At 41.2% G+C, this 16,106-nt stretch overlaps 1 protein-coding gene across 7 annotated transcripts in view; it reads left to right on the forward strand.

Moving 5' to 3' along the window:
* Positions 1–16,106, forward strand: part of RGS6 (regulator of G protein signaling 6) — a 265,022-nt gene that overhangs the window by 16,795 nt on the left and 232,121 nt on the right. The window contains exon 1 of one of the 7 annotated variants that reach the window (XM_013191405.3): positions 10,999–11,914. The exons of the other annotated variants lie outside the window; for them this stretch is intronic. The gene's annotated coding sequence lies outside the window, so the exon portion shown is untranslated. Of the gene's footprint in view, positions 1–10,998; positions 11,915–16,106 lie in introns of those variants that run through there. 7 annotated transcript variants of the gene reach the window in all.

Here is a 16,106-nt window from a genome sequence, read left to right on the forward strand (position 1 = left end):
CAATAATTCTGGGTCTGAAAGTTCACCTTCTCCAGACTCTAACAAAAAGTGAACTGCTCATGGACACCTTCTGGCACCAGACCTACTAGACAACCTATTACCAAAACAGTTTGGCAAATCAAATCTCCTTAGAGAAAAGACCGGAAAAATTGTCATGTTGTTGGAAGAAAGAAAAAAAAAAAAGCAAAATCCTTTGGGCTTGGCTAAATAGGAACTGAAAAAACCAATAAGGAAGATTTGTTTAGGAGTACCTGGGGACTATAACAAGAAGGATGAAAACACAGATATGAAATGGGTAAGAGTTCATAAACTTCACTTTTGGAGATATTTAGAGCTATTCTGAGCGTGCATGCTCTGAGGGATGTCAAAGGGTGTTGTCAAAGAAATGACCTGGGTTATGCAATGTTACGTTTCCATCTCTGCAGTTAAACTTCTCTGGACACATCTGCTATTTTAATCGGCAGTTAGTGAGTTAACTCTGAGTTTCATGGTTACTCATCATAAATCTTTTAAACAAGCAGGAAAATCTGATTTCCAAAGGCAATTACCGTTCTAAGTAAATATAATACAAACTTGCAGCTGCCACAAGATGCTTTCAGAAAATCTGAGTTGTTTTTTTACCTTCAGTATTTGGCAGCATTATTTTCTTTTTAAACTCTCATGTAAGATTTGATTTATAGTCATCTTAAGAAGAAGCAATGTTATGTTAGCAGCTTTTTTCCAGGCAGCTCCCAATGTTCCGGTCAAGGCAAATATCTGGAGAGCTGCTGTGAGAACGGGTCCAAGGTGGTGATGGGAGGGGGGAGGAAGAGCAGAGGCTTGGGAAGACAGAGTAGAAGAAATGTACGGACCACAAAGCAGAAAGATGGCAGAAAGAGGCTTTTGTTAAAATTAGCTTTTCACATTTAAAAGTATTATGCAGGTATTGGGACCTGATCAGAAAACCAAGAGTACTATTTGTTTGCTCTTAATTTGTGCTCAATAGCACACAAACATTGATCTTAATAGATCAATGTCCAAGCAACCAAAAGCACACAAAACCATAAGGGGATAGTCCAAGGGATGACATTGTGGCAAAGAAAAGAAAAGCTGCTGTGTGTGAAAATGAGATGATATCTATGCATGGAACTTTTATGCGTTATTAAATGAAAGCAGTCTGCATCTTTTTTGAGGTTTCCTGAGTCTTTCAAGGTTTCTTGGTGCTCTACTGAGAGGCAGCAGCTCATCTCTCTTGTACCTTGAAGTGCCACTGGATTTGTTTGTAAGGATTTCTGTTTTTTAATGATTCATATTTGTAAGGATTTCTGGTTTTTTTTTTTTCAGAGCAAAACGTCTGTGCAGTTTACATTAGATATTGGAAAAACAACCTCTCACCTAAGAAATAGCCTAAATTATTAATGCTTAAAAGGCATTTAAATTGCTGGATACTTTTGGCATTTTTTTAATTTGTCCCTTGAGTTATATTTTCAAGATTTTTCTGCGTAGAGGCTTGGAGCCTGATTTTTGTACATGAAATCTGAGATTCTCACATAATTGCTTCTGCTTTGCAACTGGTTCTTTAACTTAAAAATCATGATAAAATGCATGAGTTGATACCACTGCAGACTTATACTCTTCAAGTTTTACCCAAAGATTTGCCTGTGCAGATGGTAGACATCAGTTTAAGACATTTTAAGCAATTTTGCACTTGACATTTCCAGATTTCTACCCTTTTTCCACACTAAAAGCAATAACCCAGGATTAGACTAGGATTGAATTTGAGAGTATTTATCAGTACTTCAGGAGCAGAAACACATCACTTTATAAGTAATCCCCAAACCAGCTTTGTTAATGCTGGAAAATAAATTTAAACCCAGTCTTGTTAACAAGATGGGTTAATATGTGAGTTACGTGTCAGGGCAGCTTTACCTCTGCGCCTCTGTATCGCACATAGAAAAGCAGGTTACTGTCAACTTCTGTATGCAGCCAAGGCACAAGAGTATTTGCCGTTATGAATTAACTGTTACTGAAGAAGCTTGCTAATTTCTTCAACGAAGTGATTTGTTGTGTCAGTAGCTTATGCTGCATAGGGTGGTGCAAAGAGGAAATGCAGCAGTGGTGTCAAGTTTAGCCCTGCAGAGACAGAGAAGCTGTACTGTGGGGGACAAAGAGGGATGGCTGGGTCCAGTTAGGAGCAGCGGAAAAGAGAGACCCATGTGTGCTGTAAGTCATAGGAGAAGCGTAGTCTAGTGTGACATGGTGATGGAAAACACAAATAAAAGCTCAGAGTGTCTTGGAGAAGTGTATCCAGGGGTGTCAATAGCATTGCGTAAAGAGCCAAGGATGGAGCCTCATCTAGGTCATGATGTAGTCTTCTCTCGTCATCTCCTGTCTTAAGAGAACATGATCTGATTATACAGGATGGACTAGAAATGAGCAGCATAGTTAGCTGAGCAAAGCGAAGTAAGGCAGGAGACGTAATTACTCTGCAAGAGTACTCTGGGATGGATGTCAGGCAGGGAGAAGACCTAACTAAGCTGAGGACAGTAGTGGCTCACATGCAGGTTTTTATAAATTTATGATGAATAAAAGCAATCTGGGAATTAGGAGGTTGTTCCTAATTCTAAGAAAAGCGGAGCTCTGCAGCAGCCACTGCATGGAGTAGTATGGCCAAGGAAACTAACAGTTTTACGATAGATGTTAGTACGTTTTTGAATAGGACTGTTTGAATAGGATTGTGTTCCTTGCCAAAGTGGAGAACAACATGGTGAGCCAACAAGTTGTTCTAGCTTTGCATTTGTACCGTCCTCAGTTTACCCTGAATGGGAGCTAGGATACATGTGAACATGTTTTATTCATGCAACAGCAAACAGTTTGTACATGTGCAGGTGCCATTGAACTTCACTAATGCCACTGACCTTGGCTGTAGCTGTTCGGGGAACCTTGAGGTATATGAGGTATCTGCCATGTAAGTGGCAGAAATGTGTTTTTCTTCAGGTGGAGGCAATCCACCTACAGGGAGGGCTTGTGGGCACTTCATGGTTTGTTGTTTTGAGGAAACAGCTGAGCCTTAGCTAAGGTTGAAGATCCCACTGAGTAGGTGGTGTGCAAAGTTAAAAATAAGGAAATGCATGTAATGTGGTAGGTAGACCCTCTAACTATTGGCTTTTTTCTCTTTTTATATACACCCACATCCAGATACACATACTTTTATGCCATTGAGGTAATGAGGATAAGCAAGCAACCTTTATATTTTTCCTGGCTATAATGGTTAGCCTCATATAGGATATATAAGGTTATAAATCTTTCCGTTCAAATTATTCTGCTTGCACAGAATAATTCTTCAGATTCTACCCACTTGGATCTGTCTTTCTGTTCTTGGAAAAGGTGGCCTTAGCTTTAGTGTATTGTGTCTGTCTTTGTAGTTAGAGATTTTGCTGATAATCCTGTAGCCTTTTTTAATTTTCTGTAGTTTTCTCCATATTCAGAGTAAGTTGTTATATTTAAATGTGTTTATTCAGTTTTCTTTCCTCTCTGGCTGTCTTTTCTTTGTTCCTCTTTGTAACTGAAACAAACTGTCTCTTGCACCCATCAGAGTCTAATTACTGTGATCTATTACTTTAGCTGTTCTCAGAGGCAAAAAAAAGACGTGCCAGGACCAAAAGCTATGACAACTTCAGAGTGTATTTTTAGCAAAGCAACCAGTGCAATTTTAGAACATAGATAAAAAGGGAAGGTTCAGCTAGAGGGTAAGATTATCCTGTTCTAGCTGTAGTGTGTATTTGGTGGCTTGCGTTTTTGGAAAAAAAAAGTTCCCTTCTGCCTCCCCCCAGTATCTTTCCCATGTTGTTGTCAGCATTTTATGTTTGATTTACTTTTGTATGTTGTTTTAGGCAAGATGCTCAGTAGAAGTGTTTTCTTTCTGCCCAGAGCTTTATTTTAGTCATGGGATTGTTTCATTTCAGAACAAAAACTTAGAGAAAGTAGTGTTGGAGAAACTGCACAGGTTGACAGTCAGTGTAAAAGATTTTTGCTATAATCTATTTTGCAACAGAAACCTCCAGAAATGAAAATGGGTCTGCGGTACAGTAGACTATCATCTTTTTTGTGACCAGGGCTCAAATGGGGTGGCTCGTAAGTCAAAGAAAAGCGAAATCCGGTGTCTCCGTGTAAATTCAGTGTATTGGAGCTGTGTACTCGCACTTTCATAACCGATTTAGCCAGCCTTCCTTTTCAGTTCAGGTTGTTATGTCAGGTACTATTTTAAAGTACACTGTGTATACGTGGCGGGGCTGCATGCTGTGTAGGGAAAAGCTGTTCGCATTTTCACTGTGCTGGATGCAAACTTGGGTTAGCCCAAGGCGAGGGTGACAGTGGTGCTAATGAAATGCTACAGCATGAACTCACTAGATCATGATAGTTGTAGCTATGCCGGGGGGGGAACATATATTCCTTGTTGTTCCCCCAGCCTTTTAGGCCTCATTATTCTCCTCTGCCCTCAGTTTTTCTTACTCTTTTCTCTCTTTTCTTTCTCTTTCTCTTTTTTTCTGTGTTATTCCGAGTCCTTAATTCCTCCTTGTCGTTCTCATCAGGGAAAAACTGCTCAGTTCACGCAGTTTAAATCAAGTCAGGACTGAAGTGGTTTGTGTGTTTATTAGAGACCTAATTAACTAGCAATCCGTGAATTACATAAGGAGGATCAATATTCAGCAATACAGTGGGTAAAGCACAATACTGGACACCTACCTACACAATGCTGATGCTCAACTACAGATTCCCCAATGCCTGTCTGTAACTGCTCCCCCCCCCCCCCCCCGCCCCCCAAGCAGTGCTCACACACAAAGCTATGTGTCCCCACGTCCCTAGATGTGTGGGTGAGGGACGCCCCATCCCCACGGGGCACAGCTCTGGCCCTGGGTGCCCCCCATGCCCCCACGGTCCCTGTGCTGTTCCCAGCCCCACACGATGGGGGAGCCCCCTCCCTGTGGCGGGGTGCTCGGAGGCGCGGGGGTCCCGGTGTCCCACCCTGAGCGCTCTGCACACCGTAAAATGCGTTCAACTCGGTTGTTGTCAACTACTGTGTTATCTCTAGGGGGGAAAAAAAAAGAAATGTGAAATAATAATCAGGAAGTGCATGATATTACCAGTTTTAGGGCACATGCCAAGGAGGAAAAGAATAGATTAACGTCAGGAGGCTTCCCCAGCTGATTGTAAAATCTGGTATACATCCCTATGTGTGTCTGTAAATGTGAGAGTGTGAGTGTATATACGTATATATTGGTGGTCCATGTCTTTATGTCTACCTGGCGTCCAAATAGTAAGGCCTAAAAGAACTGAGGAAATCCTTCTACTTCCTTTTGCTTCTGCCTTCAGCTCGAATCAGCCTGGCTTTGATGATAAATTCATGAGAACTGTAGTGGGGAAAAAAAAGCAGCCCATCTTTCTCCACCTATCGAATTGCATGGCTGCTTCCTACTTACTATGTTAACATATATATATATATATATGTTGTCCCTTAAGAAACCTTCATAATCACTGGGTTTTACTGTTGCTGACTCTCGTGGTTCTGCCTCTGAGACTCGCAATGCTTGGCGCTTCACCAAGTACTGGGATGAAAATAAAGCACGAGTAGTTTTGGTTATTACAGTTTTGAAGGAACGAATGTTCCCCCAGAGCTCTGGAACCTGGAAGGCACTGCACATTAAAACAAAGCAGGATCCTTTTTAAGTACTCTTTGGCTGTTTGTTCCTTTGTTGCTTTGAATAGCTTGAATTGCCAGCTCTTATCTCTATTAATCATGTCTTTGCTCACTGAGGTAAGAAATCTTTAGAAGAACTGGTTATGGTGACCCACCTGACTTCTTTCAAATGCAATGACAGAATACGGGGGAAGTCAGTCTTCTTCCATCTCCAGCATCTGCTCTGTGTATGTTGCAGCAGATCTGAACTGTAGGTCCACAGCATGTGTAGTTAAAAATTTAAAATTTTGCCAGAAGAAGTAGTAATTAAGGTCTTTTTTTTTTTTTAAAGACAATATGCAAACACTGTCTTTTTATGTTAGGTTCTTTTCATTGCTGCAGGAACAAGGTCGTTCTTTTATACGAGGTGGGAATGGTACTACACTCTTCTCTGTGAGAAACGCTGCACTTTCTATTGCATTAATGTCAAGATCTACTGATGTTTCTGCTGGCCTGAGTTAATCTGCTCAGAACAGGTGTCAGTGCGATGTTTCAATGCCTCTGGAAGACAGAAGAAAAAAAATTGCGTGACCTACTGTACCGGCATACTTATGGAAGGAGTAGGGACTGTAGGTAGTGTTGTATATCTTATGTCCTGATTAATAAAATATCACTTCAGAGGATTACTAACTTCTTTCATAAGGCTCCGAGATAAAGTTTGAGTGGGAAGATTGATTTCAATAAATAGAATTACATGTGCAGGACCATGAAAGTATGCAAATGAAGTTCCATTTAAAAACTCATGTTTTGCATCCGAAGACATTTTGAAGCACTCTTTTCATGAGAAGCTGTCATACCATGTTCCAGGGGAAGCAATTACTTTTATTCTTCTTTTTCTTTATCGTTGTTGTCATATATCTCATTTTTTCTTCTTCTTTCCTTTACTTTCCATTCCCAAAGTTAAATAAACTGAAGGAAATTAAAATTAACTGGTTAACCAGACGCTGAAATGCAGGGGTCTACTTAAAAGAGGTATTCTCATTCTTGAGTATAATGGATATTTTAGCTCAAAGGCTACATGTTTGTGAGGGAGGTGGAACCCATTCTGGTTTTCTATGACATTAAAAGAGCTTGTTAACATTACCTTGCAAGGAAGTGCTTGGACACTGTATTTTGGGGCATAATTAGGTGTCTCTGAAGGTAAAGTGATGCATGTTTGCGGCATATGCAGGAAGAAATGACAAAGCATTATATAATCTTTTCTAATGCCTTAACTGAGAGTAGAATGAATGGAAAAGGTAGGAAGAAGTATTTAGTCAAGGAACACATTAATTATTCAAATCTGTTTCCTGGTTGGTGTTGACTTACTTTCTCTCTAGACTTGGTCATAGCTACATTTTGTAAAAACGCAGTTCTGTGAGATTGAAGTTAAATAGAAATGGTTCTGCAGATATGTTTTTAAAGTCTAGATAGAAATGGTTCTGTTTACCAGCATCTTCTGAGTGTCTAGTGCTGCAGGGGTCACTTTTATTATTCTCTACCAGTTATTTTCAGTTATGTTTTTCCCCTTTTGATGAAAATAGCTTTGGTTTTTATAGCACATCAAGAATTTTCATCTTTGACTCCTACCATTTCACAAGTTTTTCCTCATCTCTCTCATTCATTGTGGGTTTTAGCAAGGAGACCTGGAACTGGAAAGCGATGGAGCACAATTCTCCTCTGCTTGTTGACATGGCCATAACTGCGGGAGACGTTCTAGTGGTGTTCCAGACAAAGAGAATATTTCATTCACTGATGCTGTAATTAGATGCCTTTCCCCATCAGTAAATCCACACAATTTTGTTAAACATGGGCTTGTAACTATGTACAAATTAGCTCATTCAATAACTTGCACAAAATGTCACATAAACCTTGGCAGCAGTGGCTTCTTGTCACTTGCGCTGCTTCCCGCTGGGCTCTTAATAGTAAAATTAACTGAAGCTCTGTTAATTATATTTTTTCCATGCATGGAAAAACAGAACTACAGTAATGGTGCTACTGTTATCTGTTTGTACACTGAATGTAGTTCAACTATTGGGTTGTAACTGGAAAGTTATCTGTGCAAAAACAGGGGCTAAAACCACATTTTTTATGCATGTGTGTATATATATATAAATATAATATATATATATAAATATATATATATGTATAAATATATATATATAACTGTTTTATATATATATATATATAATGTGGTTTTATATATATATATGTTTGTAATGTGAAAGCATCTGTTCTTTGTAAAGAAGGAGCCTAAATAGTTTTCCCTCGGTCCCAATACCAGGAAAGGTGACCTACTTCGGTAGTGATTTCTCTGAAAGCATTTTTGACTGGAAAGCACTTGAAACATGTGGAGCTATAATAAGTTTTACTTTCTGCATGCAAGAAAAAAATCTCTAGTTTATTTTTCAACAATAAAAATGGTGTTTAAGTTGTTGATCCAGTCTTTAGGATCACTAGTTCTCTCTTCCTCCCACTAGAGGGATATTTGAGAGTTTCAGGGCATGTAGGGGAGACCTTGACCCAAGCTTGCACAAAATTATGAGAGCTTGAAAGTTTTGTTGTGGTGGCCTGTGTTAAATTGTTCATTGTGAGAATGTGCGTCTGACATTCATGGCTATTTGCAGGAAGAACAGAGGATCGGAGGAAAATGCACCAAAAGTAGGCAGAAAGACTGTTGCAGACAGCCAGTAAGTGAACTGGAAGGGTGATGTGTTTTGGAGAGACTTAAGACTCGAGATTGCTTTAAGAAAATGGCATTTGCTGACCTAGAATTGCAAGGGAGATTTAGAAGTGCTTAAAGCAATTCTTCAGTAGTCTTAAAAGTATCTGGCTCCACTTACAGGCTGCACGCAAGCTCTAATTGTAGCTTGTTGTCAACAGCGTTCTTAATTGTATAACCTTGATTTATTTGAGAAACATTTAGCCCCAGAATGGGGCATTGAGTCACCTCCAAGATGCAGGCAAAGGCACACTGAAGTTATGTGCTCCTAATCTATTTTGCAGTGTCTTGATTAATTTTTCCCTCAGGTGTTTCTTTTGACGGTCTTACTGTTCTTATGGCGTAACTGGTTGAAGTTGGTGGACATGAACTGAAGGCTGGGTGCCCTTTAGGCCCCGGTGGTCTCAATGGCACTGAGCTCAGCTGCCAGGCTGAGCAAGAGAAACAAAGGGGAGATGTGGCCGTATGCTGGGACGTACAGCTTGTGGTTGGGACTGATTTACTTCACTGGTTTGGATGCATTTGGTTAAAGTACTGAGGAAAAAGACCAGGAAAATTAAAGTACTGAGGGAAGAGACTCAATGACCGTGGAAACCATTTAAATATGTCAAGCTGCAGAGAGGTCCCCAGAGACATTCAAGGACAAGCAGCTGAGATGCTTCTTTCTCAGTGAATTATGAAAACATACAGGAATGGATAAACTGACTCTGTTATTTCAATTAGTTTTTCCCTAGTGTCTGACTTTTTTTTTTATGCTCTTTTGCACTCTTATTATAGCAGGTGACCAGCTTTCTGTGCACCAGCTGTGATGCTCCAAGAGTATTTTGGACAGGAGAAGTAAAGTTCTTCGACTGGGAACCTGGCTAACAGGGCGTGAGATTATAAGAAGACATGAGGTTGCTTTAGCTTCTAGGCTTACATTTCACACCCAGACTTTTGTCCAAAGTGTAAGGAAACGATGATGTTTTGTGACTTGCTTGTGGGTCTGTTAGAAATTATTTCATGATGGTTGTGTTTGTAGTAGGCAGAAACCCCTGGCAAAGCCATGACCCTGGTCAACAGCATTTGGGCTGTTGTAGAGAACTTGTAGAGAACTTCTCTGGAAAACCAAAATGAAACAAAACCAAAAAAAAACCCTCTGATAAAAGCTTGAATTTAAAGTAATATTTTTTTTCTAGCTGGTTCTAGCAGTAAAGTGTTTTGTGGTTTTATTTTAGTACTTTCTTTTCTGGTATAATTTTGAAAAAATAGAGCTGGGGTGCTGCAGTAGTATGAATTGAGATGTCCAGAAAATAGCAGTTGGTCTGTCTTGGCTCTGATGGCTGTGGGTTTCATATCCACAGGACCTGACAGTCTTGTCCTGTGGGAATGACCAGTTTAGAATGGATTTGAGCACAGAGCTACACATGGCTAACCCATTACCACCCCTCATTTCAGGAGCCAGGATTTGTCCTGAAGGGGCTCTTCAGAAATTCGTTCCCTTTGGTGCTCAGCAGTTTGGATAAAAACCACACTCAGACTTTGAGTTATCGTCCAATTTTATTGCAGCAAAATTTGAGAAAAGGTCTTAGAAAGGTCAAAACCCAGCCCTAGATTGAGACTGGAGGGTGCTTGTGAGGTACAGAAGGAACCACTGGTTGTCAGTGTTGTTGCCATAAATGAAGCCAGAGCTTCACTAAGTACTGCCTGCTTCTAATGCCAAAACAAAGAAAATAGAAAAAACACCCCAAGCCCAACCATGGGATCAAAAAGGACGTTCCCAGCACAGGCTTGTAGGCAAGCATGTTGTATCGTTGAAAGGGAAGGCGTTTGCCCTAGCTCTGAAATGAAGGCCATCAACAAACATTTTAGTCCCATGATTGAGGTTTACTGATCAATCTTTTCCTCCTCCTAATACCTTCAGGCCATGAAAGTCACACCCAGTTTCGTTCACTGTTCAGGCAAAACAGTTTAAAAAATGAAAATTATTTTTTATGTAAAGTCACTGTGGTGTTACAGAGGTCTGATGGCATTGTGATATCCCCAGGCTGTCTAAGGAACAGGTCTGAATCATCTTTCATAAATAACGTCTTCAAAATGTATTTGCAACTCGTTGATTATTTGATTAATTGGGACAGAGCCATCTCCCTTGACAGCGCACTGAATACCTTTTTCAAGGATTTGACCATCACAGAGCTGAAGTGGGCTAAACAAAATGAAGCTGCTGGTGGGCATGGTAACAAATGACTCATTAAGGGGATTGGTGATTGCAGAAAAAGGACTTCTCCACTGCCCACAGCAAGCACCTTGCAACTGCTGAGAGCAGCTAGGTGACAGTGGCTGCTCCTACCCAGAGCACTGAAAGTTTCATCTGTTCTGTCTTTGGTAACCCCGTGACCTTAGAGTCCATACATAGTAAGAGTTTTTTTTGCTCTCAGACATCTTTTGAGCCTTCATTACTAGTGCTGGAATCGGATCCAAGAAATGTCTTTACCTCTGTGGAATGCTCAGTGTACAAAACTTGAAGTACTGCTGACAGAAATGTTTACCAAATGGAAATCTGTATTATCATCCTCGGTTCATGAGGATGAGACCTTTGAAAGAAACATCTTAAATATTTAATAAGAGTTGTTGTTCATTGTTAGTTTAGTAAGTTTGCAAACAGCTGAACAAATAGCTGAATCATTATAAAATGACTCTGTAATTCACAGAGGGACTAAATGCTGAGAGGTACATTTGTTTGGGATTATCAGGATGAGAATTTATTATATAAAGAAACTTTTTATGAAGTCTTAAGTTCCAGCTATCAGTAAGGAGTTTTATGGGGTTTCTGGTAAGCGTTTTTGTCAAATCTGGAGACGGAGACCTAGAATAGTTCAAGTATTGCAATGCACCCGCTCTTCACAATGTCTTGATTTGAATTCTTTCACTACCTCATTGAGGACAGGTATTTGAATCCAAACCTGTGACACGTCAGGTGCACGTTATCGCAGCTGGACTCCTGACTTTTATTGGCTCTTCTTCTTCCTACCAATCTTGACTTTTTGATTTAGGAAAATTTTCCAGAAACATCACAAGAAACAGATTCCGTCTTCTGTGGCTTACAGGCTGAAAATGGAAATGTGCAGCAAACCATTTAGGTGCATATCTGAAGCCATCCTCCAGATCTTGGCAGGTGCTGAAGGTCAGCTAATCAGGCAGCTAATCAAGGCTACCACTAATTGTTCACACAGGATGGCAGAGAAGAGCTTGAAGCAGGGCAAGTGGTCCCACCTGTTGGAAAACCAATATATTGAGGAGAAATGGGTTAAAACAGTGCAGGAAGAGCCTCTGGCAGAACTGGTGCTTAGGGTGAAGTGGTAGAGGAGCACTCTTCAACATCGCATCTTGTGTTGAATCTGGCTCACCGTAAGATAATGCTCCCTATAAAACTGGACATTCCTCTGTGGCGTGCGTAATGCTTTTGTGCTCTGTCTTGCTTGCTCCTGAATGGTGGAAGCATTTCTGCTCTGAAGCAGGTAAAGCTCTCAGGATTTTCTTCCCTCCTCTTGTCCTAATTGCATACAGAGTCCTCTTTATCTCTTAGGTTTATACAGAAAAAAAAATCAACACAGCTCTGTAATGGAAACGTAGCTCCCATTTATTGCTGTGGAAATCAGGTTAAGTAAAAGCAGTGGCTCTTGGCCTGTTTTATTTAGGCAGGTTCCTTAATTGTGATTCTTCCGTTCTCGCTATTTTGGGTCAGAGCTTGGGTAGCCAGGCAGTGGGTATGAAATTCAAAATTTATTTTTTACACATTGTTGAAATAAAAGCTTCTCCTTGCTGAAAAATTAATTACTGAGTGTTCCAGCACCTTATAAGATATTTATATGTTCTCCTGAGTCCTGTCTCTTCCTGTTTCAAAGTGCTGTCTTGAGAGCAGTTCAGGCGAGAGAACTGCTCAGCTGCGCTTCGTAGTCTTCCTCTCTGCCAAGGAGTCTCAAGACAGCACTCGAAAACAAAGAGACATACTCCAGGGACAGTATGAATATTAGATCGCTCTGGTTTAATCATTTGGGATACAGTGACCTCAATTTGCACGTCTTACACTTCGAAGGCAGTGACGGTGGTGAGGCTGCTCAAAGTGCGTCTCAGAATTGTTAGATGTAAGGTGCTTAAGGTATCTTAAAGGAAATCTCAAATGGTTACTGCTCTTCTGTTGCTGTCCACAGTGTGCCCTCCATATAAAGAATTTGATGACACAATCGGTTGTCTCTCTTACTTTAATGGCTTTTTGTAGTGTTCTCATTTGTGTTCTTTCCTGTCTTTCAAACAAAGGCAAAAGAGCAATTTGCTGGTTTTGCTTTTTTTGGGAATACCCAGGATAGATGGTGGCCTGATCGATAGCATCCTGGAGTTGCGTGCTCATAACGGGGAAACAGTTGCCAGCATCCAATCTGTTACACAAAGGGGGGGCCCTACAATAGGGGGGTCAGAGTAGTTGTTCTTGCTATCCCTGTTGGAGTGGCAGCAGAGAACGGATGTAGTTCTGGTGCCTCTGTAGAGCTGCTGGGCTGAGTTGTGTTCCTAAATTGTTTTTCAGTATTTGTGTTTTTGTAACCCAGATGTTAGCAGTGGCTGCCTTGTGTTTGTCACTCGACTTTTTGTTGTGGAGCAGCTCTGAGTCAGATACCTTAGTGCCTCCTCTGACTGAAAGAGAAGCTGTCATGAGTTTCCAGCACCTGAACATTGGGTGATATTATTATTATTTATCTTCTTTGAAAGGCCAATGCAGACTTTAACAGGAGGAGAGGAAAAAAAGGGTATTTACATTTTAGTGGAAATGTTTGTCAGATTGCACGGACTGAGCTCTGTGCAGCAGGATGGACAGAAGAAAGACAACAGATCTACAGGCGGCGGTGCTGGTAGTTAAGGGATGATATACAAAATACGGCTTTTGGAAGCAGTGTATGTGCAGAGCTAAAATGAAACCTCCCATGAAGTACCTCATCATGATAATTTGTGGAAACATGAGAATTACATCTTGTTCCATGGAGGAGCAAGGAGACAGAATAATGGCACAGGTTAATATGTCCCTTGGCCAATTTTAAATATGAGGAAAATGCTGCAGGTCATCCTTCTTCATTTATTATTGCTGTCTGGGCAGGCAGTGCAAGGTAAGACAGCTGCTATGTGGTAGCAACTGAGTGTGTGAGAACAGAACCATCCCTTCCCTGTGCATCCTGGTGCTCTGAAGCCCCATGAAATAGCAATGCCCTTTGCAAATCAGCACAAAGGCACTGGGAAAAGGGAAGTGGTTGCAGGTGGACTGCAGGGTAGGGGAGGGCAGCTTGTCAGATGACTCCTTCTCTGGAATGAAGCAGCAAGTGATCTCCCAGGGCAGGCAGCTGAAGGAAGCCAGAGTTTGTGCTGCACCATCACAGCTGACACCTTACGTGAGAGTGGAGGGGAAACTGAGGCTGGACTCCTGTTCTGCTCTGAGATAGCGCAGGGAATGTCACATTAGGATGCGCACATTTTGTCTCTGCCGCCTCCAGCTCACCTGTATGAATGGGTCTTTGTAAGAATGGCTATGGGAGGATCCAGGAGGCTGCTCGGACTACATGGTGGCTGCCAGCCTGAGTGTCTGTCTGTGTCTGCATCTGTTACTGGGTAGTGTGTAGGGAAGCCGAGGATCCATTTTAAAGCCAACAGGTCTTTCAGCCAATACAGAAGTTTGCCACATGCCTGTCCCCTGGTGAAAATGTTTGAAATCCCCAGGAGGAAGTCGCTGACACTATTTGTATGCAAGGCAACCAAGGCATCAATAATCCTAGTAGCATCAAGGGTCCCAGTAATCTGTGTTGCTCTATCAACAGAGCCCGTGAGAGCAGTCTCAGAGAAATAAATGCAGAAGGCTCGTGTTAGTCTCCAAGTAGTGAAGGTTTGGAAGGGCAGCTGAGGTGTTTGACATAGCGGTGAATCTGAGGCCAACGTGTGACTTTGTAATGTTGGGAGTGGGGAAGGGGGGTTGATACCCTTGAGATGTACAGAGTGAACTGTTCTGCTGCCTTCCATATTGTCTGTGCTTTCTGGCCTTGTAGGTCACACTGCTGTCTTTTGTCCATCACCGGGCTTTAAGTCTCTGTGCCTTTATTTGTGGTTTTGGGTTGTTGGTTTGTGTAAAAGCAGCATGTTTGGGTGTCTTGTCCTTGCTGATTGCACTAGCTACTTTGACATCAAACTAGCAATATAAAGCTACAGAGAAAATAGTGTTTGGTGTGCAGCTTATTCTTAGTTTTCTCTACTTTTCTTTTTTAATTTTAATGACTTTTGGGGAATGCTGAACTAATTAAAGTGTCCAGTAGCTTTCAGTATGTAGTTTAGTCTCAGACAAAATTAATATCTTGCTTTAGCCTACTATAATTCTGGAGGAAAGTAATTTCGTGGTAATAACGTTAAAAAATCAAAGCTAAATTTGCTGAATTGGAAGTGCCTCAGTAGAATGGGGCTTCTTTCTAACTAATGGATTCAAATTAAAATGAAATAAATACCCATAATGTTTCTAGAGATTTTACTATACATAATTTCACAGACTACTGAAATGCAGCCCCTCTTAGTTGAATAAGTTTAAAGTTCAAAGCTGAAAGCTGCTTAATAACAATGAGAGAGCTGAAAAAGTGAAGTGTATATGAAGGGGCTAGAGAAAGACTTGGCTGGATCAAAATGTAATATCTCAAGCTGGAATTTGGTCCAGGAGTTGGGGCCAATACCTTTACAGTCATTAACAAAAAGCAAGTATTCGGGGGGTAGCTGATGTTAAATTCTGAAAGTTGCCTGAATGCCGTACTGAGCAAGGCATTTGATCTTGCCCAGCATATTACCAGCACAGCTCCTGAAGGACACCACATCTACTTTAAGTTCTTCCAGCTGCCAATTAGAGTTTTACTTGCAAAAATGCAAATTCAGGCTTGGCTGTCCTGAAGATTCCTAATGGCTTAATCCAAAACCAATTAAAGCATTGCACGTGCTTCCCTTGCCTTCAGTAAGCTTTTGATCAGGACTTGTGTTAACACACATGAAAAGGCTAGCTGGATTATGCTCTAAATAAAGTGTGTGTGTGTATTCCTTTATATCACAGAATTGTCTAGGTTGGAAGAGACCTCCAAGATCACAGAGTCCAACCTCTGACCTAACACTAACAAGTCCTCCACTAAACCATGTCACTAAGCTCAACATCTAAATGTCTCTTAAAGATCTCCAGGGATAGTGACTCAACCACTTCCCTGGTCAGCCCATTCCAATGCCTAACAACCGTTTCAGTAAAGAAGTTCTTCCTAACATCCAACGTAAACCTCCCCTGGTGCAATTTTAGCCTATTCCCCCTCGTCCTGTCACCAGGCACGTGGGAGAACAGACCAACCCCCACCTCTCTACAGCCTCCTTTAAGGTACCTATAGAGAGCGATGAGGTCTCCCCTGAGCCTCCTCTTCTCCAGGCTGAACAATCCCAGCTCCCTCAGCCGCTCCTCGTAAGACTTGTTCTCCAGACCCCTCACCAGCTTCGTTGCCCTGTTCATTTAGCTATGTTTATCCTCGAGTGTCAGCTGCAATTTAAGAGGTTCATGTAAGTGAAAAACCTGAAGTCCATTTGTACTGAGAAGAGAGCTCATGTTTGCTAGAAACCAGGTTGTTGTGTGGTTTTAAAGTTAGGCAATGTAGCTGTTGAAAC

The sequence above is a fragment of the Anser cygnoides genome, chromosome 5 (assembly GCF_040182565.1).
Source record: "Anser cygnoides isolate HZ-2024a breed goose chromosome 5, Taihu_goose_T2T_genome, whole genome shotgun sequence".
Taxonomy (NCBI): domain Eukaryota; kingdom Metazoa; phylum Chordata; class Aves; order Anseriformes; family Anatidae; genus Anser; species Anser cygnoides.